Here is a 25,010-nt window from a genome sequence, read left to right as displayed (position 1 = left end):
CTGATTATCCTTTAGAAATAACATTCTTGACTAGGAAATCTAGTCACAGAATTGTCCTCTGATTCCAGGGAGCCTGAGGATAAGTCAAGACCATGAATGGCATCACTTGCATATCATCAGCCACAGCCTGTTTGTGTTATCTATTAAAAACAAACAAACAAAAATAAAACAAGAAGTAAGAGTGCTTCTCATAGTGAAAAATCTAATAGTGAATGATCCTTAGTGTAACTATTTCTTAATATCTGTTCAATGGTCAGTTACAATGCCAAAATAAGGTTAAAAGTAGATGCTGTCATTGAGAACAGCTGCTGTTTTTTGCCATGAAGACTCACATTCAGTGAGAAGAGAGAAAGCATATGATATGGGATGGAATAACACTATTCTTGACTGAATGCATAAAGGACATGTAAAGTGAAAATCAAAAATGAGTCTGTATATAGAAATGGTTAGAAAGGAAAAGTTTTGGTTCTCTGGTTGTTATTAAAGAGGAAAATCTATATTGCAGAGACCTGGATCCATTTGCTTTCTAGCTCATGCTGTAAATTGAAGATGGGATATTCCAGTATATTAATAGCATGTGTAAATGTTTTATGGCCCACAGAATTGATTAATGTGTTGAATTGGGAAAGGAGACTAATATCCTTGCTCTCAAGCATCTTAGATTATAAAGGGAATAGGAACTGAATCTATATTAAAGGAAAGAACACAATATTCATAAAGTAGAAAGTGGAGGAAGCAGAAAAGACAAATGTTTAGAAACTCATCATAAAGCACTGCTAAGATGTCAGAGTGGAGAGGTTCATGACATTATAGAGTTAGATATCACATCATTTATTCATTTTTGTTAGTAAAATTGTAATGAGTGTCTATTATACCAAGTATCCGCTGGAGATGTGACACTGAAAACTATCCCTGTATTCTAAGAACTGAAATCTTCGTTTAAATATCAAAAAAAAAATGCTATTATAGAACCTGTGTATTATCCATAGAATTTTAAAGTCTTAACCAATGTCCTCAACCTAGAAATGACAATATTTGAGGACATTTTTAGTTGTCTTATAAGACATTTGGGAGGAGGGGCTTGTTGCTGGCATCTTGTACTTAGAGGCAAGAGATGTTGATAATATATTGCAATGCACTGGGGTGCCCCTACAATAAAGAATTACCCAGGTAAACTTCTCATTATTGTCAAGGTTGAGAAACCATGATTGAATATTGTCTCCTTTACAGAGATATAGAGTAAGGTTGAAAGGTCAAGTTATACAGTAGAAGAGACTAAATTGGTACTCAAGTTAATGCATCTCACTTTTGTACCTCAGGACTAGTGCTTTCTCAGACTTACTTATAATATGTTGAACTTTCAAAGACATATGAACTCCCATTAACTACATAAATGATTAAAAGGCAAACCATGTAGACATTATGCAAAGAAAGACAAAGCTAAGTTTTTTTTTTTTTAATATGGGGAAAAGAATAAAGATTTCAGGGAAGTTCCCCTGAATGTGGATGTTTTAAAAATAATGACAGAATGTCACTTGCAAAGAGCTGGGTAAAGTAAGTGGCCAAAATTTGGTAGCTCAAAAACTGATTACGTGAGCAGAGTAATAAAAGAGGTATCAAAGAGAAAGTATTTAGAGATTAGGGTGATTTCTTATGTAAAGGTTCAACTGCTGCAACAGTTAGTTCCCTTTTTAGGATACTTTGATGTGCTGGCATGAAATCATATCTTTGACTTCATTTTTTTCTGTATTGTGATAATAATGCAAAGATGACAGGTAGATGTGGTTATATGACAGGGCATTTTGTGCTACTAGTCCACATAAAATGTGCCTATGCTTCTAGTTCTGGGGCTGCTGCTTCTTTGGAAATTAGGATACTTCAACTTCAGCTGTTTCTTTTAAAAATAGCCATGCCAGTCTTGTAACTGAGCCTGACACTTTATTTAATCCTCCAAGGACCTATGTGGAAGGCGTTATCGTGTCCCCATTTCCACGAGGGAAAAACTAGAGGTTTAGAGAAATCAGACAATTGTCTAGGGTCGTAGTTAGTAAGTGGCAGGACTGGGATTTGAAGGCACAGCTCTCGTGCATCCAGCATCACTTCCTCTCACTAGTCAGAGGCGCTAGCGGTGTGAGGAGCCCACAGTCCACTTTACAGTTGCCTGTGGCAGGTCAGAGCTGTAGGATGCTCTCTTGGATGTTATTTGATACTTTCCACCATGTGTTATCTCAAGACCCATCACAAACGTGCACTCCTGACTCCAGTAGCAGGAGCGGTTGTCTTTTAAGTTACTAGCTTGCTTTCACTTTTGGAAATGGAGTCATGTCTTGATCATGGTATCTTGTTTGCATCCTGCTTGAAAGAGCACAGAGTTGTGGGTGTTCTTACATCTGACAAATAGCTATACTTTCACAACATGGCTTTGGGATACCAAACCCATTCTTTTACTTTCCCTCTCTTTCTATAGCCTTACGTTTCCTTTGTGACCTTCTAAAATGGATTTGATATTAATTTATTCCTTCTTAAATTGTGGGTATCCTATCTCAAGTATGCTAAGTCAGGAATACATTTGTATTGCCATTTAATGATTGCCTAATATGTTCCAGATGACTAGTATACCATGTAATAGTGTCCCTCAACAAAAACCTTATGAAGTAAATATTATCAGCTATATTTTATAGGGTACGGCTAAAAGAATTCACTGAATTTCCCTGTATCACACAATTCCAGGATATAAATTTAGATCTGTCTAGTTCTGAAACCCAAACCTTTTTGTAGTATATTAGGCTAATTGTTTTAAAGAATGCTTTTGCAAGACACCATAATGTGAAATTGGCAAGTTCTTGCTGCCAAAGGGTTGGCTGGAGAATTTGGTTATTGGAGTTGAAAAAAAAAGATTGACAGTAGTTAAATAAAGAGGCAAGAACTTCATATTCATTAACATAACACTTTTCCCTTTTTTTCCCAATATAGAATTGGATAATACTATAACAGGAAAATATTTTAACAGGGTATCTCTGTCCTTCATTTTTTGGGCATGTGGAACTGAGTCTTGCCACTAATTACCTCTGCTTCTATTTCCATTGCTCCTGCTGTTGCTGAAGACATGATTGATAGGAAATGATGGCAAGTGAGGGACCAGAGCTCAGAAAGATGCTTGTGATGTGGCCAATGTGTATGCTTGCACAATATGCTTCATTATTAGCTTGACAGATCTCCAAGTGGCAGATTGGGAATGAATTTTGGAGATGACTGACATATCTACTACATGTACTTGGGACTTATTAAAGCTCATAAATGTGACTGGGTATGAAAATATGCACATGTATAAATATATAGTACTTATATATTTACACAAGTGTGTAAGTGTATATGTATAGAGACATTAACATACACATGTATACATCTGTGTTATGTGTATGTATGTTATATATGTCCATATATACACATCCATTTAACACTCTGTATTTAGAATACATATATATTTAATTTATATATAAATAAAAAGTACTCATAAAAAGTACTTAAACCTCTTTTATTCTAAACTAGTTACATGGAAATACAGAATAAAATACCAGACCAAACTTGAGATAGTATTAGCTTGTTGTTTACATTTTTCTATTTCTTTGTGTTGTTTTTAGAGCAGGGTAGCATACCATATGTTAATAAATAAAATATTTGGAATTTCCAAAATTTAGAAGGAGCTGCATAGTAATAAATCTTTTTTAATTTTTAAGAAATTAATGTGTCTTAGAATCTATGTACTTTCTAAGTTACCTACCAGATTGTTTTGAGACTCATACATGAAACTATTTTTCTTTGAAGCTGTTATTGATCCTATACATCACAAACTTTTGTGATACCATCAGAAATATCTAAATCTTTTAAACTTTCCAGAATATTAAGACTTGTATAAAGCAACTATTTTGCTAATGTAGTAAAATTCCTTGAAAATGTTGATGTTTAAGAACAGAAGTTACTCCCAAGGGTATTTTATTGTTTGTACTTATGTTTTAGTGTGGACATACACATTGCTTTATATCCAAAACTGTGTAATGATGATGGGTGAGATAATGGGGCTCTATTAGTGTTTCAGTTCAGAGCTAGGGAAAAGGAAACTGAAAGTATAAGCAGACTCTATTCTTCATGAGGCTGATGCTCACTCTTACTTACTAGTGATGAAAAGGAAATGAGAAAATACGTTGGCTTGCTTTTCATTAAGCACAGTGGTAAAGCAGATGAACATTTGAAAGCACATTGCACTGCCATAAAGAAATTTAAACATTGTTCACATTGGCTGTTCTCCAAGCTCATGCTGTAAACTCCAGACAAGGGTCAGGATTGCAGAGGAATTTTCAATGTTATCCATAGAGGATGGATTCTATACATTTGTGTTTTTGTCCAGTAATAAACCTGAGATTTACCTAGCAGCATTCGTGGGATCACACTTGTTTCACATGATTTGCTATGCACCTAAATTCACCATAGAATAATATAGTATATTCCTAGCATACAGTGGTTTCACTTGATTTTATATAGTTGGATCTTGTTCATATGATTTTTTTTTATTATTTCTTAAAGTATTTGTCTGTAGTTTATATTGACTCTATTCATATTGACTCTGTGACTATTGACAAAACACTGTGACTATTTAAATACTCTGAGTTCTTTCCCCACATATAAATAGGAGATAGCAAGAGATAACAATAGCATCTCTTTTGTAGTATTGTTGGGAGAATATAGTGAGAAAATGTTTATAAAGTGTTCAACACAGGTTCTACAAATAGTAAGTACTTAAAAATATTAACATTTACCATAACAAGAATAAACCTTCATTACAAAAAAAAAAAAGTTCAGCTCTCTAGAAAGTGTTGTTTTTTTTAATTCCAAGAATCCAGAGAGTTTAAAATTTGCTATATAACAAACAAAAATCCAAACCAAACAGTATAAATATAGCTAAGCACTTTAAACTTTGTTTTATAATACATAATATTTCTGTACTGTAAATTGAGAGCTCTTCAGTTCTTCCATATTTAGAACTTATACTAATTCATGACTGGATAGTTTTTCAGAAGCAAATAGCCTTACTTGGCTCAGTAATTAGCTTTGATGGTCTATCTAACATGGTTCAGGGTTGTTTCTTTTAAAACAAGGTATGTCATACAATTCTGAATTCTTTATAAATTCTGAATTTCCTTGGCACAACAGTATTTTTCTTTATTATATAGAATCAGTTCTTTTTTTAGGACCAAATAACTAGCTACTTTGCAAAGGTCATGAGATTGAAGAATCAAGTATGATTCCTGAGATTTAATATACTTAAATCTCATAGATGCCTTCAATTGTATGTGATTTTTTGAGTTTATGAGAAAAGTGCATATGTATAGATAGGAAAACAGGACAGATAAAAAGGCAAAGAGAGAGTGAGAAAATACACACATATTATATGATACAAGTGGTTAAAATGGTAAAAAGAGAAATCAGTAAACACCTGATACGTAGGAATCCTTCAATTTATATGTAAATGTTCAGTCCAAATTATAATTAGGACTGGCCATGAATAGTATGCACATTTGTGTGGGCAGTATTTTTAAAATATTATTTCTGAGTGTTTTAATTTATGTCATTATTTTTCAAACACAGAGACAGAAGTTCTTAATTAGTGTTCTAATTGTAACCACTAAATGCTAAATCATTTTAAAAGTGAATTGTTTCAAATTTCCCTTGAGATTAATAACTTGTCTTTTGGAAATTGATCTCAAACTTAAGAGATAGTCCTGTTTAGACATTGAGGAGCTACGTTTGATCAAGAGATCACTTCCAGGTCTCTTACTCTTCATTTATCAATTTATTGCCTATGTAATTCTTATATAAATATTAAAGTAAGGAACTTATACCACACAGGTTGAACATTTATGTCAGTATTCAGGATGCTAAGGAAAACATTTTACAAGTCATGATATAAATTTAAATCCTGGAACCTGGAGCAAAATTCCTCAAGTGTTCTATACTCTTACAGGAACAACTTGTGAGTCCTATTTATGTTTTCAGGTACTAGAGGGCTGATTCACAGCTTTACCAGTGATTTCAAGAGACTGAGTATTATTATTTTATTCTTTTAAATACTTCAGGGGAATTTACTATAATAATTCAAGTAAGGATATCCCAGTACATGATGACTATTATTTTCAGCAGTTTATTTGTAATGTCTCATTTCCAAGAATGACTAACTCTTATATTAGGTTGTTTTAACTGGATAGGTCAAATGACTTAAGCTTCCAAAAATTCATTTAACAAATTTCACATTTGCTTTCAGCACTGTGGTTCTTTTCACCAAAGTACATACATTTTAGGGCTGTAAGTACAGTGAATTTACAAGGTTAATTATAGTGTATTGTGCATAACACAGTAATTTTGTTGGTAGTTCAATATTATGTTTGGCATGTGTGATAACACTGCAAAATAGATTTGCTATAACTTTGAGTTGTATCCTTAGTTAGAAATGACTGCTCTGTTAGACACATGGTCCCCAGATATAATGTCTACTGAGATTCACTTATAAATACAAAAAAAACCTTCTGCTGAAAACAATTCCACTCATTGGTTGTTATTCATGGATAGAATGTGTGTAATTGGCAGGATATGCTAAGTTATATGCAAAAGTCTAGAAATGAAGCAGAATATTGATGATGAAAACTAGCCTGAGATTCAGTGTTTCCTGGAAAAAATTACAGAAAATGCAAGTGGGAAAATTGTCAAAACAGTTATAGTGAATCAATTTCCTGGCATTCACATATAGACATAGTAAATATAATATACCCACATGCTCATTATACTATACATAGTGCTCTTGTCATGCAATATGCTTGGGAATGAATGTTGAAACACACAACAACAATGCCATGTTTATTTAAATAAAATTTTTGTATATAGTATGATTGAGGAAGTATCACATGGCATTCATTTTGCTTGAGGAATTAGTAATTTTGTATATACATATCAGTTGTTTTTTAATTTAAGTATATTGTGCAAAGCATTGTATAAAATTCATACCTGAGTAACCCATCAACATACACCAGGATGTAACTACTTCTAGCAGTTTCAAAATGAGATAGATGTAAACATTCATAAAGAATGTCTAAGGGATACATGGACATTTATGGTTTTAAATAAATTAGTTTTAATATTCTCAATTTAAATATATGCTGAGGTTGAGATATTTGAGAATTTGGCTGTGTTAACCAAAACTCTCAAGCTATCTCTCTTCCCCACTTCCCTTTTCACAATTATTCTTTACCTTTTATTTATTTTTTTAAAAGTATTCCTGTCATCCTTCTTAAAGGGTGGCTTTTAGATCCAAGTGTTAGATAAAGGAGAATTAAAAGCCTGATGTTAAGAATGATCCAGCAATTCCACTCCTAGGTATTTACCCAAAGGACACAGAAACATCAATTCCAAAGAGCACCTGCACCCCTATGTTTTTAGCAGCTCTATTTACAATAGCTAAGCTTTGGAAACAACCCAAATGCCCAAAAATAGATGACTGGATCAAGAAGATGTGGTACATATACACCATGGAATATTACTCAGCATTCAAAAAAGATAAACACATGCAATTTGCAGCAACATGGATGGCGCTGGAAGGGATCATGCTCAGCGAAATAAGCCGGAAAAAAAAAAGGAAAATACCGGATGGTCTCACTCATAGCAGGAATCCAGAAAACTTAAATAAGGGATGAGGAAAAAGATAACTATAAGAAAGAAAATATCAAAATCAACAAACAACTATGAACCAGAGACACTCTATGGGGGGTGGGGGATGGGGAGGTGAGGGATTGGGGTCAAAATAAGGGGATTGCAATTGTATGGGGAATATAAAAATAATAAAATTTATAAATAAAATTTATTTAAAAAAATAAATAAAAGTCCAAATCTATCCTTGAAAAAAAAAAAAAAGAATGTGAATGGGTGTTTATTCAATTTTATTTCAAGACAAGTAGTTTTAAATTCTTTGCTTTCTTTCATTCAAATTGAAGAAAGATCTAATAAATTGTTAGTTGTTAAAGTAGTAAAAATCATTTAAATAATAAGTTACTGTGGTATTTAACATACTACTCAAATTTTAAAAATTAAGTCACTGCTATTAGAAAAGTACTTCTATTCCTACATACTTATTTATGCAAGCTGGATTTTTCAGATATTACATTGATAACAATGAATAATAGAAAAAAATTGATTTTCAGGAGATAACAGTAAGTGACATCCATCCTAACTGGGAAAAACATGGCCTGGTTCATTGCAGTAAGACATGAATTTATAACAAAGATTTGCTTTTTTATAAAGCAAACTGTTCTTAATGTACTGTTCTTAAATGTACAATATTGATATAGTCTTAAGCAGTTCTTTACTAAAAAAATTTTCAGCTTAGAGCATTATAATTAAATGAAATAAATTAATTTTTTATTTTATTATAGCAATATATGATGGGTTGATCAATATATGATTTTCAAGCATAAAAATATATTACTTTGGCATAACATTTTATGGGGGACTTGATTGAAAATATGAACTCAAGGAGAAAAGGAAATAACATAAAAATTCTGGCTTTTCAAAAAGAATGCGATCATTTATTTTTACATGGATGATAGTGAGTATCAAATAACTATGGTATTTAAATTCCATTGGGTGTATTTAAAAGTGTAGTGTAACGACTTTATTTTAAAATGTCAATATTTACAATATGCTGAGAATTACATCATTTCCAATTATTTACACTCATGAGGAAACATTTTATTTATTTATTTTATTAATTTTTTTATGAGGAAACATTTTAAAAGTCAGCTTTAAGTACATGAGTCAGTTGGTAGGATTTAAAATATTACTTTTGGTTGCATGTAAGCAATAAAAGCTAGAAATGCATATATCTAAGTCTACTACTTTATATTCTCCATGAAGACATGAAGATACAGAACAGTTAAGTTAATCAAGGTCAGTGCAGCCAGTTAGTAACTGTACCCAATCAGAAGGAGGGATCTATGGAGAAGAAAAAGGTTTCATGAAAAATATCAGATGGCGTCCGTCACTTGTAGGAGGAATATAGGGGGACAAATAAGGGATAAGAAAAAAATAATAACAATAATAATAAATAAGAAAACAAAATTAGTTGGCAACTACAAATGAGAGACATTCTGCAAGCGAAGGGGAGGAAGAGGGATCAAAATAAGGTAGAAAAGAGCATAAGGAAATATGGTGATGGTTCACAGGTGAATTAGTGGTGGGAATTTTATGGAGACTGTACCTGAAAGGAGGAAGTATACAAGCATACATTGTATAAAAGTGAACAATGATGTAAAAATGTATTAAATAATAAATAAGAAAGAAGTTTTCATGAAGGGTTTAACACTGAAGCTAAAATTTTACTGAGTGAAACTGATCTCCCAAGGCCATGGAAAGTTTTGAGGACATGTAATTTTCACCTGAAATTGTCATTTCCCTTTGCCTGAACTGTACAATTTTATGGCAATGAAGACATTTGTATGTAAAGGTAGAAGGTTATGTTGGGTCTGGATGACTTAGACCAAAATTTTTTTTAACTTTCTTCAGATATTGTGGGTGGGGCTAGCTGTTGAAGATTGTGTAGTAGAATTAAGGAGAAAGAGTAGATGAAGCTGAAATGTAATTTACAGATAAACTCAGATTGTTTTCATCTTCTTGGGAGAGATGATTTAATGAAGATGCTATATCAATCAAGTGTGATTTTATATAGCTTTTGATTTTAAAATATGCCTAGATCCCATTTATATGACCTCCCAACTCTGATACACACGTAACATACACATCACACAATGTGCATCACTGAATTTCTAAATCTGCTTCTGTAAGGGCTTTAAGTTCAATTTATGAGCTTATTTTTAGACACAAGCATGGTGACCTGTATCTCTGACTTCCTCCATGGATCAATATCTATGGCATGGAATATTCTGAATACCATGCTATGCTTATTCTAAAGACAATTTATTAAACATAGATAATTTCTTCATTATACATTTTGCCATATTTCTAGTAATTTAATTTGCCTGAGAAGGAATATATAGTTTCCTCCTTTAATTAATATTGTAAACTAAGATGAATAGTATAAGTTTATTGATACAATTCTTCCCAAAAGAATAACTAAAAAGTAGTGCCATTTCATTGGAAAATAGTTTCCCTGCTGTTTCTTTGAATGGTTGACGCTTAGTAAATTATTTATCATTCAAATACTAAGAACCACTATCAGACCAAACTCTTTTCTAATGGCATTTTGATCATATCATTATATTTTCAAATACTTCCTATGTCATTTGAATAACTAAGTATATATGTATCTAAGTGAAAACTATCTAGATTTATGGCAAGATCATTGTATTTTCTATTAAGCACATAATTTAGAAAGAATGTAGTTTATCTTTCACTTTCCCTTTGCTCTCTCCTCCTCTCTTACTTCTAGCTGTTGTTTTGTTCTTGCTGCTGTTGTCATTTTTTTTGTTTGTTTGTTTTTGACGCCATGGATTGGTGCTTTTTAAACACTAATGTGCACGTGGATTATTTAAATATTTTGTTAAAAATGCAGACTCTCTGTCTGCAGGTCCTGGGTAGGGCATAAGATTCTGATACTGATAAGCTCTCAAATGTTACAGATATTTCTGGTCCATGGACCACAATGTAGTTAGGACCTTAGAGACAAAAATAGCACATATATACTTTTCCAACGACTGTGGTGCAAGACTACAGGGGCCTTGGTGGTGGGTGGCAGTGTAGTCACATATATCTGAAGAAATGTGATCTTATACCTGTGAATGATAGTATTGTAAACCAATATTACCTCAATTAAAAATAAAAACAATTTCCTGAAAGATGTTTAAATCAAATGTGTATAATTAATTGTGGCTGGGGGAAGAAAACCCATTTTCAGGCCAGGTTAATAGATCTGAGAAACCTTCACTGATCAGAGAATCAGAAGTTAAGGCTGGCAAATGTAGAGGTAAGAAGTAGTCTGACAAGTGTATCTGACTAGATAGGCCAGATTGGTTGGGAAAGGCAAGGTTTGGTGAAGGTTTGAAATACAAATTTATGTTGGAAATAGCAAGATATTTAAAGCTTCAGTTAATTTTAAGAGGAAGAATGGAATGCTTGATATGGATAAGTTTAATATAAAAAATTCAAATATACCTTTTTTTTGATGGTATGTGTAAATTTTAGAATAATGGGAAAATATAAATACTAGCACAGAAAGATAAGATATTCGAAATTGAAATTTACATGCAAAATCCATTTCCCAGTTTTATGCCAGATTAAATAATGGAAGACAGTTAATATTACAGTGTGTTTCATGAAATGGTTCTTCAAACAGAATATTGAAGTAGCCATGAAGACATTGAAGTGCTATGTAATTAATTCTAAATACAGACTCAAAATGAATGTGATTTCTTTAAAATCCTACACTTCAGACTGAAAGAGATTTGCCTGTCATTCATCCAGATTATTATTTTCTTTCTTTCTTTTTTTTTTTGCATCGAAAGTATATAGATAGGCGTCAGAGAAATCCTTAATTTTACTGAATCACAGCTGCTTTTATCCTTGCGTCTGAGCTCAGTTTGTATAAGGAAACTTGTCATTTCAGGGTATGGAAACATGAATCCCTATTTCATATTCAAAAATGGTCAAGCTTAGATTTTAATAAAATATGGTAATTTATCCTGATACTAAAGACCACAGATATTTCTTGATTAAATAATTGCTTTACATAAATAAAATGACAGCTAAGATAGAAAATAATTAGAATTTAGAGAAGAATAACTTTTTGTTCTGGCTATTTGTTGCATCTTGTTCATTTTATCACATGTGTAAATAAGCTGTTTAGAAAATATAAAGTACTAAAATGAGAAAGCAGAAGACTTCACTTATTGGTGTTCCTTTTTCTAGCATTTAGGTGCAGTTCTAATGCTATCGGCTTAACTGTGACATCCCCCCAAAGACCTACAGTGTCTTCCCCACTTTTCTGGCTTTGGCACTGAACTAGCATGTGTAAATGAGGTTGTCTGCTCTTTCTGCCCTGATGTTAAGGCATGAACAGCAGGCCTTGCCTTTGGTACCGAGGCTATTCATAAGATCAAAGCTTTTAAAAATGTTTTCATTGTTATTGTTGTTGACATGACTTTTTGCTTCTACTTTCCCTGCTGGGCCAGACCCTAAGAACTTTGCACCGGCTGTTATTTTTTCTCATGTGCTGAATTGCAGTTGGTTTGGAGACTGCAAGGGGAGAGTGAAAATTATATTGGTTCCTCAATTAGAGTTGGCTACAGGTCTTGTGCTGTTTCTAATCGGAGAGGAGAGTGCAGCACTAACCCTCTCTAAGGGAAACAGTGGAAGGCATAACTAAGATAAATGAATGTATTTTGGAGTTTGTCAGCTGGAAAAGGCGAAATGTTAACTAAAGGGAATTTTTCTCTCTTAGACTTTCGATTACATTTTCCATCATGCAAAGATGTTAAGATTGCTTCAGGCTGCTTGGTGGGAATACTAAGAATAATAATTCATTAAATTTAGATCCTTAAGTTCGTTTTGTCACTGATATTTAAAGGGGGTGCACGTGCCATTGAGGCAATGTACCAGGTGCCTTCTTTTCAATCCAAAGTCACACGTAATCACATAAAGCAGAAATGAAGTAATGGTGACTGGATTGCTTTAGAAATGCGTTTACTCAAAATCCCAGCTGGAATGTGAGACACCCACTCTCTGCTCTAGAGCAATTCTCTGGTGAAGAGAACCTTCAAAGGAGTGGTTTCCAGTGCTGTTCTCTAAAAGGTGCTTATTGACTCAGTTGTCATGGAGTTAGGTATTTCTGTATCTCACTGCAACTTCAAGAGTATTAATGACTGTGGGTTAAAATAGATTAGGATGAAAATAGTGTACCAGGATTTCTGTTAATCTTTAAAATTTTGTTAGTGAAATCACTTTTTGTTTTCATACATATATTCTTATGTAGAAACTCTATGATGTGTGACATTTTTGGAGTTCTCTGTAATGATGATTTACTATTTTAAAAACATAGTTGAAACCTGTTTCACTTTATTTTCTTTTTAGTGAGATGTATTTATTTTTTTCCTAACTCATGCAGTTATTAGTGTTTATAGGAGACCAAGGCCTAAATAATTAAATAAATAACTGCTGCTATAATTAAAGTGATAGGAACTTTTCTGATATTTTCATCCTTAATTCAGGGAGGAAAAGTGTGAAACTTGGGGGCTTAATGTTGGGTGGGGTTCATTTGGAAGGCAGAGCAGTAGAAGGAATCTTCTAATAAAATGACACAAATATGACTGATAATGATGACTAGTTTTAAGAGTTCCATTTTTTCAGGTAAACCAAAGACAAAAGATATGGTATAAGAAATTAACAATTTATGCCTTAAAAGAAAAAAAAATGCCACATTGAACTTACATTAAATGAAGATCATTTTAAATATAATTTTATAAAATAATGTTATAATATAAACAGGAATAAAAATAGAATAATCAAGAACACTAATGATGTAAATCTATAAAATCTTAAAATCTGCAGGACAGGGAATTTGATTTAAACTAGAGCTCACATGAAATTTTGATGTTATTAATTTTCCATGTAACAGGTGTTTTCATATAGCTTAATCAATAAACTCTTGTAAAATCTTTAAAACCATGTAGAATAAGTGTAATTATTTAAGATACAGGGTAATGTACCACAATTCAGTCTGTGTTAATGGATGTCATCTATATTTTATTATTTATATTATGTCAGTATTGTAACTAAGTAGAGTGATTTTGGTTGGCAATGATTAAAGATGGAACAATAAAGTTTACCACTTCTTTCTTTGGTAATGGGCACTATTAATAACTTTTAAAGGTGAATTTCAGTAGTATTCTTAAATTAGAAGATGATTAGTTCTTCCACCATGTTTTAGAATTTAGATGCATTTTGATAGGACAATTTTCAAGATAAATGCTCACCTGACACTCATGAAAATCTTTGTAGCAAGGAAAAAAGTTCACAGAGAAGTGGAGACTTTTTGTTGAACAATCATTTGACAATCAAGAGACAAAGCACTAATTACTTTTAGTGGCAATATGAAAATTTCAGCCTAAAATCAAATATATTTTACGTAAATATGTTTATCCCTTCTTAATACTTCAGTTTCTTAATTAATAAAGTTTCATAATAAACTTGATATCTGAATGGCAAATCTGTTTTTCCTGCTCTTACTATTACTGACAATCAATAGCCTTAGAGTTTCATGTATACTAAGAATCAAATTGATAAGCACCATGAAAGTTTCTGTTGAGACTTTACTGGAGTTTCTATATCTATAGGTAAATTTAGGAAAATTAATATCTTTGCGTGCTCTCTCTCTCTCTCTCTCTCTCTCTCTATATATATATATATATATATATATATATATACACACACACATATACATATTTCCCAAAAGGCAAATGTATATATTTACTAAACATAGTTAGAAATGTTCACTATCATTACTGATAAGGGAAACGCAAGAGTCAAGAAGGCAATGAGTCACACTTTCAAACGTTTAGTTTTAAGTATAAATATATGCACATATCCAAATTAGATATTTCAAGTGTTGTAGAAGATGATTCTATTTTTAGAATTTAATTTTATCAATTGAAATAAACTAAACCATTCTCTTCCTAGATATATAAACAAGAAAAATTCTTATTTATATTCAGATATATGGAAATAATCTAAATATCACTTTAGATACAGTGGATGAATGAACTGTGGTACATTTGCAAAATAGAATACTATATATCAATCAAAATATATGAAAGGCAATAATATAAAAACTGTATGAATTGTGTATGAATATTGGCAATATAATTAAATTAAAAATAAGTCCTAAAGTTAATTCTATAAAGATATTCTTTTAATAAAGTTAGAAAGATTTAAAATTTTAAAGAGTATTCAGATATTTATGAAATTAAGCCTTTCTCTCTCTGTCTAAATATATATATGTATACTACATGTAGTTAGTGTTTATTATAGGAAAATCTTTAAAACCAGGTAGAAAAAAAGTAATTATTTAAGATACATGATAATATACCACAATTCAGTCTGTGTTAATGAATTTCATCTACATACACACACACACATACACTACATACATGTGTAGTGTATGAGTGTGTGTAGTGTATAGAGAAAGACATACATATGGGTAGTGTATATGTGTGCATAGTATATGGAGAGAGACAGGACTAGAATAGGAGAAACAGTATGGATAGATGGATATAGTTATTGTCCAGTTCCTAGTCTGGATGATTTATTCATAGATACATAATTCAGCATTGCAATCAATCAAACAAACAAATAAATGAGTGAATGGATCCATAAATGAATGAATAAGTAAACAAATACATATTTGTTTTCACAAATAAGTCAATAAATATAGAAATCCATTGTGCTCCTTCTCCACTTTGCTCTCTCCTTTCCCCCTCTCTTTCTGACAGATTCAGTTCTACAGTCATATTTCTGGGATTTGTTATTTGGCTTTATCTGACCCTTTGTTTTGTTTCTCTATATTCTACGTATATGACACCATCCAGTACTTTTTCTTTTTCCTTCTGAATTATTATAACCCCTTCAGTTGCATCCATGTTGTTGCAAATTGCAAGAGTTTATTTTTTATAGCTGAATAGTATTCCATTGTGTATTTAATCCACATTTTCCTGATCCAATCATCTGTAAGCATATTTTTACTAAGAGATGATTTATAACATGAGGAAAGCCAGATGAATATGAGGCTACTTTTTATTCAATTTAGCAGTTGATTCAACATCTTCTTCTAAAGAACCAATACCAAAATTCACACAACAATTTCAATAAAAATAATAGAGGCTTGGGATGCAAGAAAAAATGTAATATGGTAGTAGCTTGAAATCTTGCTGAGTGAGGCATATGAACCTAATTTTGAGTTTGATAATTGAATTTTTCCTTAAAGATCAATATTTAGAAAATATTGATATTTCCTGCCTTCAGTTAGACCCACAATTAAGTCTGTTCTGGAATTAAGAAACCATTCTTCTTTAACCACAGTTTTAACATAATAAATCCATTTTTAGTTTAACAACTTTCAGTGTAGGGAAGTATTTCATCTTACATTTTGTTTAATTCTGGATAGTTATCATTTATTGAAATTTATCTATGACCAAATATATAGGTTTGGAGAAGCAGCGTTGTTTAGGAAAATTTGTGAAATAGTGGTCTAAAATATGGAGTTGGAGTTCATCATTCTTTCTTTACTGCATTGTTAACCTCAACAAATTACTTACTTCATTTCCACAGGTTTTAATGCAAAGTACTTGTGAAATAGTCGCATATATTTAAAATTAAACTGCTTTATAAATGTTGGCAATAAACTACACCATGAACTTGCTTATATTTGAAAAGGAAAGAAAACTTTCTAGGAGTTATTTGGTAGCCATGAATCTACCCCTTATTATTTGCAGAAACAGAAACCAATTGTATTCTGTCTCAAACAGCTAGGTTTATATTAGGTTAAAAAAAAAGCCCTACCCAGCATGATATAAATACATCTTAAATTTGGCCACATTCCCTTGCTCAAGTATATGATGTAAGAAGTTACACACTATGCTGGAGTGATTGAACACCTTTAATCTTTGGTCTTTTTATGCTTTGTAGCTCAATGTCAAAAAGAAAGCCCCATATGCTGTATCTACAACTGTCTGCATTGCACTATGAAATATCAAAAGCAATCAGTCCTCACTCAAAGAGGATTGTATTGTTCAAAGTAAACACTTTCTTACTTTGAGTCTTACTCCTGAGACCATTTCAACGAAATTGAAGATAAAGGGACACAGAAGCATATTTTGCCAATGATTTCATTGCTTTCTACATTTTAAAACACCAACTTTATAAGGTAGATGATTCTCCAACCCAAAGTTTAGAGGTTGCTGCTTTAAGGAAAGTTTTAGGGAAATAGACTATCTCCAAATAAGAATAACAACAACAAGAAAATTCATAATAAAAAACATTTATATCTTAGGAGAAGTATAAAGTTACAGGTACTGTCAGCTTTAAAGCTCAAAGTCATTATTTGCACAGTGTACACTTTACCACTACAATAAAATGTAGGTAAAAGATAAAGTAATGGAAACTCATAGGAGCATTTTTTAATAACTAGTCTTTCTGAATCCATAACTTGGGTTTAAGGATTTAAGCACATCAGAGACATTTATGGCCATTCCTCTTCTCTTTTGTGACCTTTGTAAAGGAGCATAAATTCCTCAAGAAAATATTTTTCAATAATCTCTGCACAGCATAATTTGCCTTTTTTTGTGATCTTCAAAGTGACAGATTGCATAGGTTGAGCCTCTGTGACTTAAACCACAGTTTCATGTTTCAGTGTGCTTTTTATCTTGCTGACTGACTTGATTTATAATAGTTGAGGTAGTGCAAAATTAAAAATTAATTAATTTGAGTGAATTGGTAATAAAGGAGACTGAGCAGTTGTATTGAGATGCTAATAGGTCTATTCCAGACCTATTCTGGCCATCTGATCCTCTGGAATATCCAACAGCTGCGGTAGGCAAAACTGACAACTGAGCACAGACAAGCAGAAGGGTCAAGAGTTTGGCATCTAACCCCAGTGGGGCCAAAGCAGGGGCTGCTCTTCCTGGGATCCTACTTCAGGGATGAAAGCAGGTCAGATGGTTGAAATAATATATTTGTATGGCATTACTGGGGAATCTTCTGTCTAGAAGTAGTGATATGATCTCAGGATGCTATTTTCTTTTATTTGGTGAAAACAATTTCCTGAGCAGATTTCTGTAAGGCTTCCAGTAACTACTAATGCTTGCTTCATTGACTGTTTTATTAGGAGAATGCATAATTAATGCAATTAAGATTTCCAGAAAAAAACCTAATGACCGACATTTCAAAGTATATAGACTGTTACACAACTTTTCGTGCATGTTGGAAATTAATATGTTGGTGTTAAAGAATAAAATGCACTATTGTATATAAAAATTTTATTTTATAGCACGTATAGTAAAAATGTTCTGTTTTAGGTAACTGATTTGTAATATACCTAGTATAGTATGTTTTAATATCTTTGACTAAACAATAGATTATGAATATTTTCTAATTAGGCAATAAAAAGTGTTCATATGTGAGATTATTTTTAAATCAGAATAAAATATTAAAATAAAAAGCACTCATAATCCATCAATGATTATAATCATGTGTCTGTCTCATTAAATGGAAGGAAAATAATAGTAAAGTAATAGGGATTGTTGACAATTGGTTTTTAATAAAAATAACAACAAAAAAAACCCCAAACAATACTAAGTTGCACTTTTGAGAGCAAAACATTAAACTTGAAATATTAAACTCACATAAGACTATGAAGTTTTTAATGTTTTTCCTACTTAATTTCTTCTTGCTTGTACCCAGAAAAATAAGGAAGGGGTGATCAGCTATTTCAGTCAGAACCCAACTGCCTCTGTGTATTTTGCAGGAATTTTCATACACTTAACTAGTCATTGAATCAGCCAGTCACTATTAACTTCCTGTAGATAAATTTTAGGCCATTGAAAATGGATTGGCATTTGTCCTTGACCCAGTGCATTCAGCTAAAATTTACTATGCCGAACATGATTTTCATGTCCTTTAGCTATCCCAAGGTTACTATTTCTATTATATTCAACTACACCAAGAATCTTAACATCTGTACTGCTTCTTCCTTTATTAGTTAACTTCCAGTTAATTAATGCCACCATCCCAAGTAATATCCAGCATGTAGTGAGTTTTTACTTTGTGCCAGGCTTTGTTGACATATATATTTAACACACATAGCAATGTTCTTTCCTATATATTTTTTTCATATTTAAAATATGAAGAAACTTAGATGGTTTATCACTTGATTCCTTTTTAGCACTCCCTCTGTGATTTTAAAAGAATGTAAAGCACATTCTTTGTTTCTCATCTAAATAGTTCATATTATCTTGGAACACAAGTGAAATTAGAATAATATATTTTAGTATCAGGATATTGTATTTCAAATAAAAGTCTAAGAGAAATTATATCTCAAGGAACAATTGAATATTTTCTCTGATTATTGAATATTTTATTTTCTCTGTAGAGATAAACTAAAGGTATCATCAAGTAGAATTATAACTTTCAAGTGTTGGGCTTGAATTGATGGGATGGTAAATGAAATTATATCTCACTGTTTCAGAAAACAGGATTAGATTGTTCTTAAGTGCAATAAAATGCTGATTTCAAATGTAGGTGGATTCTTTTAAGGTGCATTCCAATCAATGAGGATATGAAAGGAAATGCTCAGTTGGCAGAGTTAGGAATCTAACTCAAAGTCTGAAGAGGAATGTCTTTGTCTAATTGCTACAAATGCTGCAATATGATCTGATGATTTTTAAAGCAGTTTCAAGTCAAGAACTATAATTCTACTGAGATAACCATTCCCACCACTGGTTAAAATCCATAGACTATTCCTGTTAAAATAACAGTAACCCTTTGTTATGAGAAACATTGATATTAATATTTCAAATAAAGTAACAAGAATTACTGTAAAGTTTCAATGGGAAAACCATGTCCAGTTGTATACTACAGTACAATGTTTTAGCATTTCCTTTCTAGTTTACAATTAATCAAAACACTTGTGTTGAGTGGGGTTCTCCAAGTCATTGGACAGATATTTTATAAAAATGAACTCACTCCCAGGATTCATTTATCTTGCTACTTGTGCATTTATACTCTTTTATCCATTTTATTAAGGAAAGTAGGAAAATGTTTTCACTCAGGAAAAAAAAATAAAGGCTTCCCCTTTAACATTTTCTTCTACATTATCTCTTACAATACTTGTCCTTATTATTCACTAATATAGTGCTTTAAGTTGGGGCTTAAGAATTTAATCATTTGCATTTGAAAACATGACAACGATGCCATCAATCTCATTCTACTATTTTGCAACATCAATTTTGTTACATTATTGGTATACAATGATTCTGGAAAATTGACCCATGATGACATATTTTAACCAAACTTAAAATATTTTCTAAATGAATAGTGGTAACATCTAGTGAGGTACACTTCTCAGAATCCTAGAGGAAAGTTAGTAACTTTGTTATATTTTAAGTTTACTTTGCTTATTTTAAAGCACCAATGTGCGATTTTTATTTTTTATTTTTTTAAAGATTTATTTATTTATACATACAAGAGCTGGGGTACAGGCCAGAGATGCAAGGAGTGAGAGGACTCACCAGAGACAGAGTGGGGAACAGAACAGGCAGACTGACTGAAATACACTACTGAGGGGAGCAGCAGGCGAGACAGGAGAGGTCTGCTGCACCATGTGGATTGCTCCCTGGCTGGCCGGGGATAGAACTCGTATTGCAGAGGTTGTGGATTGCTTCATAGTTTAGTGCTTAACTCCTTTCACCACCAGGGAGGCCCCAATATGTGATTTTTAAAAATGGTATCAGTTGATTTATCATATGAATCATATATTTTTGTACCCCAGGCATATTTGAATCATTTTTCCAGCAACAGAAAGATAAGAAATTTTAAAGTATTTTATAATATCCATTAATTTTTATTTTTTTTTATTTTTTTTTATTGTATAGAGGCATGTTTTATTTATTTATTTTATTTGTTTGTTTGTTTTTGTTTATACATGCACTGGGTACAGTCAGAAGCGCGGGAGGGTGAGAGAATTCACCAGAGCCAGAGTAGGGAGCAGAACAGGCAGAAGGACGGAAGCACACTGCTGACGGGAGCAGCGGGCGGCAAGAGAGGTCTGCGCGCCATGTTGGACCCTCCTCCGGTGTCCGGGGAGCAGCCGGGGAGCAGCTGGGGATCGAACCGGCGCCACAGAGACCGCGGGCAGCTTCGTAACCCAGCGCTCAACCGCTGCGCCACAGGGGAGGCCCAATATCCATTAATTTTTAAAACAAAGTAGTTTTATATTATTTTTCTTTCTAGATAGAAAGGTAATAATTTAGTAATCATGAAGTCTGTATGGTAGTGTTTATATAGGTACTAATATGAGAAAAAAAGAAGAGTAGAAAATACAGAGAAAATGTTCAAATTATCTTTTTCAATATCAAAATATTATTTTATAAATATTGCTTGTTATTTTATTTATTACAGTAGTATTTTATCCACCGTGGTGCCAATAATAATGTGAGATAATGATACTACTGGCAAGGCTTTATGGGTGCCTGTCATCTGGCTGTGCTCAGTTCCACTTTGTAGTTGAGTGACACTATTGGAGGTATTGACTTTTAAATTTTTCTAGGTTTTGACTTTTGTGCTAAGCATTTGTTTTGAAAAGTAAATTGACACTTTTTCTTATGAAAATGAAGTTGAGCAGACTGCTTTAGGCAAAGATCAATTGCAGTTAACCTTCCAGATGAGGTTGTGCTCCCATAACTCTGTGTCACCCAGGTCAACCTGCATTACTAGAGAGGATTGCACAAAGGGTAAGTACGGTTAGATATTCTTGAAAGAAGCATTAAAAAATAATAAGCAAAACAAACTAGAATATCAGTGTCTGCCATGGTTTTGATTCACTTACATTTTATTAATTTACTTCCTTTCATTATTTTTAAAAACAAATTGCACAGATTCTGTGGAACCTAGTAACAAATAGTATGTTCTTGGTCTTTTTGAAAAAAATTGCATTAAAAATTTGTATACCCTTTATGTTCTTATTTTAGGAGATAAGTTAAAAGCTATTATATTAATATATTCTAGAATGTCCCGATATATAATTATCTAAACAATATCTGAAGTAGAGAGATTCAAAAAGAGTCATACATCAAAATTTATTTTTCTTTTAAACCATTTCATAGTTAATAATCTTAAAAGTAACACTATGAAATCAAACCTTATAAAATGGCTGCTTTATCTTATGAATGGTTTATATAAAAATTGAAATAATAATTTTACATTGCTAAAGAAATTATATTCACCTTGAAAAGAATGAAATGAGAAATGAAAGGAAATTTTAAGGTATTTTAGGTTGATTGTACTGGTGAAATAAGACAAACATAAAAATCTAGTTGATTCTCATATTTGTGAAAAGCCTACTGCAGTGGACAGGATTAATCTGTAATGCCATCTCTGAAGTATGAATTAAGTCTGATATTTCAGGATCATCTGTAGTCCACATAGACGCCTGTGTACATCATAGAACTGGCCATCCAGCTGGCAACTACTGTTCTCATTGATAGTATTGGCTGGCTAAATGGATTTTGCTGCAGGTTAAAATGTATTTAGAGAAGTGGGTCAAATTGTACAAGGGCAGACTTTCTAATTTCTTGCCTATGATGTATAAGAGCATAATAAGGTTGCTTAAAACCCCTTAATATACAAGATCATTTAGAAATATTAGAGTGGAGAATTTTAGGAGAATACATTAAAGCCACAGTTGGATACTAGCTAATGTCTTTTAGTGAAACAAGACTAGAATCCCCGTCCCTCTTTACTTTTTACAAATATATCACTAAGTTATGCTCAGTGTGAACCATAGATATACCAATTCTCAATAGGAAACCCTCTGAGACCATGTCAATACTTTTATACAGGATATGGAGATAGTTAAAGGCCTCAGTAAAAACTTCCCATGCAATGTTAACATTTTGAAGCTTACATTTTGTTTTGGTTTATAATGGGAGAGATAATGTTTTGGACACTCATAAACTTAAAAGAAATCCTCTTAAGAAAGTACAAAATAAATTCTTACAATTTATTAGCTCCTATTATGAACTAATTGTTCTATATGCTTGACTTTTTACGAAAATTAGTTTGAGGCTACTTATTTTTAAGATGGGTTTACGATTTGATGGCTCCCACTTTACTTTATGTGACATAAAATGTTGCTGTTTATACCAAGATCCTATGTTGAGTAGATCTGGCCTCCTGCTGGCCTATTTCCTTGACTTTCCCATAGTTGTTGTCAAAAAAAGCATGCAAGGTACACAGTGAAGTTGCTGTAATTTCCATGGGCTATGGCAGTTCAATTATCCTGTTATAAATATACCGGATGACAGTTGCCACCTAGCACTTTGTGTGATACAGTGGAGACACTTGTCAATCACTTTTGTTCATCAGAAATTTGAATAGCATTTAAGAAAGTTAAATATAAGTTGAAGTGAACAGCATTTTGGGCTTCTTCAGAAAATCACTGCTAACATGTTAATTATTTAAGTTCTATTATGTATTTCGCCACTTAAAACTTTTTTTTAGTATATGTGCTGCCGATGCGAGCCCTCGCCACTTAAAACTTTTTAATCATCTGAAAGTAATGTTAGCATAATGTTCTTTGGAAAGCTGGACATTTTTTGTTTGGCAATATAAAACTGAATTTCTTGTCCTAGGAGTTCTGGCCTATACTTGATAATATAGATCTCATATTTAAGTAATGGTTTGTATTGTGGAATCTATATTATTACGATACATATATAGGTGGGTTCCTATGAGCTGACCTTTCATGGGCAGCTGTAACCTATTTATTATCTTCAAATCATAGCAGAGCATCCCTTGACTCCCTATGGAGAATAGCCCATATCACAAGGCAGGCCCATGGATGCCTAGGCTGCTCTTGACCTTATTATGTGACTATTTCCATGGATGTCAGGATAACTCTGCCTGTGATAACATCATATACTTTGCTGATGCAAATGTCTCTTAACATATGGTCACTATGTCCCCTTTCCTGTTCCTCATAAAACTTTGTCTCCCTTGCCCCATGGACCTTACTCTTCATACCATTGTTGCATGATCAGGTTTTACTAGTTTGTATGATTTCAATAAATGGCACAAGGACTTCTGCACAAGTAGCAGTCTTGCCTTGCAAACCTGCTCCACACAACTGTTACTGTTTTGTCCTTCATCATGTTCCCTCCAAAAAGTGGCAACAAAGTTTCTGTTGCAACATACATGTGTATTTGTGCATATATAATTATGCAAGTAAGAGCAATTGTTAGCATCATCTTGTAGGGCTAGTTTTTATTTGTTGACATGGCCTCTTCATAAGCATCTTCAGCACCATTCAACATGTATTAATAGAGTATCTGTTCTGTGTCAGAACCATTTCAGATAGTGGTGGTGATTGCCTAGAAAATAAGTTCCAGTGAATATTCCCACAGGGCTCCCAGTTTAAGAGATAAATAAGAAAAATTCAAGTAAAGGAAATCATTTCCCAGCAATAGAGATTTACAGTCATCATTCTCTGAAAATGGGAAATAGTCTAAGCTGAGAGAATGGGATATGTAAACTTAAGGTGGAATTGAATTGTTAGGAATAATTAATCACTTAAAAGGTGAGATAATAAAGGGAATCTGAAATATCATGTTTTGAAGGGAGGAAATAAGACATGAACAAGGATAGGAGGTATATTGGTATCCCCAAAATATATACAAAGTATCTCATATGCCATCCCAGGAATTTTGTGTCTGGGATGTTGCTTTTTTTTTTCCTTTTGGAGGGAGGGAGGGTAGGATAGGGTTGGATCAAAATTGTTCAAACAAACATGTCATAGCTACAGCATTGTGATGGAAAGAAAGAGAGACAAAAATCAAATCATTCACAATTAGAACCTGTGAAAAAAAAACATTTCTTTTCAGTTGTATTTTTTAACTTTCTAGTAGATTGTGGCAACTTCTTTAAAGAAGATTTATAAACTAACTAATAGAAAGTGATAAATGCTTCAATCATAGTAGCAATTCTGAACCAAAATAATTTATCATATATAAATATCAAAAATGATACATAAGAAAGATTATTATATTTCTAAAGGCATATTATATATTAAATATTGCTTTACATAATATCACAACCTTGAATCTAGGTGCTAGAAATCTAATTAGTAGAAATAGAACCATAATTCAGAGACAGTAAGTAATTTCTCCAAAGTAACATAATCAGTAAATAGTGCA

The 25,010-nt window shown here is 32.4% G+C and overlaps 1 protein-coding gene across 3 annotated transcripts in view; it reads left to right on the top strand.

Moving 5' to 3' along the window:
* The window catches only part of EPHA3 (EPH receptor A3), a 323,744-nt gene that overhangs the window by 121,451 nt on the left and 177,283 nt on the right, over positions 1-25,010 (top strand). The window lies entirely within an intron of this gene.

This window comes from Talpa occidentalis, unplaced genomic scaffold, assembly GCF_014898055.3.
Source record: "Talpa occidentalis isolate TD23 unplaced genomic scaffold, MPIMG_talOcc4v2.1 talOcc4.4, whole genome shotgun sequence".
NCBI lineage: Eukaryota > Metazoa > Chordata > Mammalia > Eulipotyphla > Talpidae > Talpa > Talpa occidentalis.
The sequence above is the reverse complement of the archived record's forward strand: the minus strand, read 5'-3'. Positions and strand labels throughout refer to the sequence as shown.